This window comes from Fukomys damarensis, unplaced genomic scaffold, assembly GCF_012274545.1.
Source record: "Fukomys damarensis isolate Sample0158 unplaced genomic scaffold, DMR_v1.0_HiC HiC_scaffold_34, whole genome shotgun sequence".
Lineage (NCBI taxonomy): Eukaryota > Metazoa > Chordata > Mammalia > Rodentia > Bathyergidae > Fukomys > Fukomys damarensis.
Genome location: NW_022900946.1, coordinates 13,165,267 through 13,169,969, shown reverse-complemented (window position 1 = coordinate 13,169,969; position 4,703 = coordinate 13,165,267).

Genomic DNA, 4,703 nt, shown 5'->3' with positions numbered 1-4,703 from the left:
GCGCCCCCCCGCCAACCTTTGCGAGTCTCCCGGCCGCTGCTCACAGTTCTGCGCCCTGTGCGACCCGCCGGACTCCCTGAGACACTTCAACATTTTTCAAAATGTAGGGAACAGATGGGGCTTTTTGTAGCCCTCCGTGTGATCAGGAGGGCTCTGGGGGCGGGGGTCCAGGCAGCGTCTGGCGCCCATTTCCTGGGTGGGGAAGCTGAGGCTGAGCCGCCGCGTGTGGAGCTGGCCCTGGTGGGCAGTGACTGCGCGGCGCGGGCAGGACTGGGTCTCGCGTTCCCCGTCCCCTCCCCCACCCCCAGTCGGGCCGACTGGAGTTGCCGCTCCAGCTGTCGCTTCCTCTCCAGCTGTCGCCCCCTGCCCGAGCCTCAGCTTCCCCGGAGCCTCGCCTTACTCCTCCATAGAGTGGGGGAGACGCGGCGTCGCCTGGCGGATTAAATGAGAGGGTGCGTGGAGCGAGCCTGGCGCCGTGCCTGCTCCCCGCCCGCGCTCCGCAAGCGGGAGCTACCCGGACGCTTGTCATTCCCGAGTCCCCAGCAGCGCGTGAGTCCTGGCACAGGTCACGGAGCTGGTCCCTCTGGGGCCAAGCCTGGGGGAGGGGGCGGGGGTCAGGGATGGGACAATTTAGAGTCGGCTCGAAAGGGATCCAGGCCGCCTGCGTTTGAATATGAATTCTTGCACATCTACATTTTAGCTGTATGACCTTGGGCGATTGCCTTAACTTCTCGGAGCCTGTCTTTATCTGCCAAGCGAGAAGAGCTCTGCTAACTCTGGGCTAGTTTGGAGGCAGAAATCTCGGAGGCATCTCTGTGAGTTGCTCAGTGATGTGTCTGGCACACGGTAATCAGCACCAACTTTTGTAGCATCTGCTGTTACTACGGAAGTTGTTTGGCCAAGTGTTTTGACCCTGGAGCAGCCTGTGAGAATGTTCAGCCCGTCTCTGAGTGCAGGCAGCAGCCTCAGGCAGGTCGGCAGGAGACCCTGACTGACCTTGGGGCAGTCCGGGAGCTCTGCGGACTCCAGCTTCCTCTTCTGTGTGGGGAAGCTGGGGGCTTCTGGAGGGAGTTTCTCCTCTGGGGAAGAGGTGGGGGGTGAGACGGCACCAGCTCACTGCAGAGCTGGGCACAGTCCCGTCGGCGCCCCTGCTGTTCTTAGCCCAGGCTCTTGGAGGGCAGGGACCTTGTGTGGTGCGTCCTTGTGTCCCAGTGCCTGCTGGGGCTGGGCACATCCCTCATCCTGATTGTTCAGCAGTGCCCACTTTGCTCTACAGTCCTGTTTACTTATTTACAACCTGAGGCAGGAAATGTTTCTGTGTTTTGAACTGGAGTCCCTGAAGAAGCAGGGCCTGGTTGGGTGGCTTCTGGAGTGAGTGCCTGGCTCAGCCCTGGGGGCAGTGCTGGAAGTCCCTGAGGGTTGGCTCCCCTGTAAGCAGGGCAGCCCCCCTGGCTTCCCTTGAGAAACCCCAGGAGGAGGAAGCTGCAGGTGGGGCTGGCAAGCTGGTGCCCAGCGGAGCTTGGCAGCACTCGTGATGTGCCCAGTTAAGCGTGGAGGCAGGCAACATGTCCCTGCGGAAGGGGCTGTTTGGGACATTGGGCAGGGCTAGGAGGTGAGGTCGGGATGCATTTCCACTTTGCACAGTGAGGACCCTGGGCCGCTAGGGCAGTGTGGTGGGAAGAGGTGGGACTTCCCTGCCTGCTGTGGGCTGTGCAGGTAAAGCTTTATTGCAGGATCCCATGAACATGCAGGGCCACCAAAGTCCCCTCCTCACACGGGAAGACCTAGAGGAGAGATGTGGCCTGGGGGGCAGAGTGAGAGCATAGGAGACCCCTACCCTCACTGGACTTGCTGGGCCTCAGCCCCTGTGTGCACCCTGCTCTCTGAGCCTTGGGAACTGAGCACAGCAGTTCCTGTACCACTGCAGCCTAAGCGGCAGTGAGAGGCCCCAGAGCTCCCCTGGAATTTGTTCCGGTTCTGCCGGGGGGGACATGAGTGTCCTGTGCTCCTGCTGACTTCCTGTGAGGGCTTTTGTGGGCAGGAGGGCTGCAGACTGGAGAGCCTGGGCTTTTCCAGGAGCTCTGGGCAGGGTCCCAGGGTCAGACACAGGTGCAGGAGGGTGTGGCCCAGATGAGGTTGCCTCTGCACGCTGGTGGGAGCCGGCTGGCTTTGGGGCGGCTGGGGAGGGGATGTTCCCTAGTGCCAGAGCTGTTTGGCCCTGGCTGGGACAGATCTGGGCTGGCTGGGCTGGCCCTCTGCATTTCTAGACCCTCCTGTGCTCTTTGGGTCCCTCTTCTGGGTTCATATTCTGCTTCTTAGCGCTTTACTCTTGGGCAGGCCTCTTGAATGCGGTGTGCCTCAGTTTCTTCATCAACAACCCGAGGCGTACAACAAGCAGAGTCAGCCGCAGGATGGTGGGGGTGTGTGAGATGAGTGTGAGTGGTGTGGCGATTGTCCCGAGATGGCCCACGAGCCGTCCTGGGCATCTCCCTTGCCTGAGCTATGACCATTTTTATCCTGCCATGTCCCACGGGCTTTGTGGGGTCAGGGTGAGGGCTCATTGGTTCTGGGGACCACTGTAGGCTCAAGGCATGGAAGGCCAAGAGAGGAGCAGCAGGGGTCTGGGGCTCGGCCATCCTCAGTGATCTGGGCTTTGCCTCCCTGTCCTCCCCAGCGTGTGGAGGCAGCTGCCCTGTGTGGGCCCGGCCCTGCTGGAGGCCGCTGGTACACCTTTCCTGCCCAGTGCTGGAGCCGCAACCTGTCCTTCCTTGCAGACTGAGGAGTGGCCTTGGGGCTTTTGCACCAGGTCCTGAAGTGGCCTGGGCTGAGGGGCCTGGCTCCCAGCTGGGGTGCCCTGTGAGAGCCCTCTAACTGGTCACTGCACCCTGGGCTTGGAACATCAGCTGCCACTTTGAGCACCTACTGTGCGCTGTGACGGGTATCATTGTAGGCAGGGTGGACGGTGCCTTCCTCTTACTCTTGGAGTTCTTGGGGAGGAGACAGCAGCCAGGGAAACACAACCAAGCCCCAAGAGAGTTTTTGGCTGCCCAGAGCCCTAGGAAATAACGGAAATAGGGCAAGGTGGTGGTCAGTGTGGGAAGAAGGGCGCGGAGACAGGGTCTGGGAGGCAGACTAGAGAGGGACCTTAGGAGGAGGGAGGTCCAGGGTTACAGGAAGGAACCGGCCATGAGTGAGACAGTCAGGGAAGAACCCTGGGGATGGGGGCACGGTCAGAGCGGGGCCCACTGGGAGGGCAGGAAGGAGCCTGCACAGGCAGGCAATCTGGGCTCTCTTCTGAGGTCAGGGAGGATCTGAGCGGACAATGTCGTGATCAGATTTTTCTGATCAGTTCTCAGGAAATACTTGCTAAGTGAAAGTAGAAACAAAAAGGGAGAGCCAGGGGCCACAGGCCAGGTGTGACAGGCTTGGTGACCAGGCTGTGTGCTCAGGAGTGACAGGCCCAATACCTGGCACTGCCACCTCCATGCCTGGGGTGAGGGAGCAGACAGGGTTTGAGGTCCCTGTGAGCTGGACTGCTTGTGTCTCAGTTTCCTTGTTAGTCCCAGGATGGCCGGTTTCTCCTTGGAGTTGTGAATGCCTCTTGACACTACCTCCATTTGGCTTTGGCCCCTGGGCTTCCGCCTTCCTTCCTGGTACCATTGTCTGATTTCCCATTTCCTGCCCCCAAGTCACCCCCAGCCTCCAAACACACGCTTCCCTTCCGAATTGGTAGTGACTCGCCTTCCTGTCCGGAAGGCTAGGGGCGTGGAGGCAGGGCAGGTGGAGGCAGGCTCAGCTCAGCGGGCCAGCTGCCCGAGCCAGAGGTGCCTGTCCGGTGTGGAGGCCTGAGAGGACAGGCTGGGCGGGCACCGACCAGGTGGCTATACCCAGGGCTGCAGAGGGAGCCAGAACCCTGGGGAGGGAGCCCCTGCTGGCTTCCTGCCTGGCCAGATGCTTCCTTGCGGAACTGCTGTAACTCGGTGGGAGTTCCTTCAGCTTCACTGACATCTGGGGCCAGGTCATGCGGTGCTGTGGTTGTGAGGACCATCCTGTGCTTGGTTGGAATTTTCAGCAGGATCCCTGGCCACTAGATGCCAGGAGTACCACCTCCTTCTTCCGTGTCCAGGTTTGGGCAGATGTCCCCAGGAGGATTACCAAATAAGGGTAAGGGAGCAGAGCATCTGGGTAGGGGGAGCTTCCAAGGGAAGGCACCTGAGGGGCGTGGAGGCGGCAGTGACCAGGGGTGGAGGTGCAGCCTGTCATTCCTGAGGTCATTGTGAGAACTTGCTGTGTCCTGTGCCCTGACTGAAAGAGGGCCTGGCTGCCGTGGGCCTTTATGGGTAGAGCCTGTTCAAAGGGATGGCAGCAGCTTGGATCCTGGAGGTGAGTAGAGGGGCACAGATTCCAGGGATGTCACCTCCTCCTTCCTAGGTGACATCTCTTGAAGTGGGTGCAGGCAGAAGGGAGGTAGTGCCTGGCTCACGACCTGGTCCCTAGACACTGGGGTGTTGACTTAGCTGCCTTTGACCTTCAGGCAGGTCTGTCCCTGGAGAGCTTCCCCACTTGGGTAAATCATTTCTAATTAAGGCTGTTATTGCTCAAGGACATGGCAGGTTCAGTCCTGCTGGAGGGGAAAATTTCCAATGCTGTCTACCTGTGTTGATGTCACTCTTGAAAAAAAAAAAAAAAAAAAAAAAAAAAAC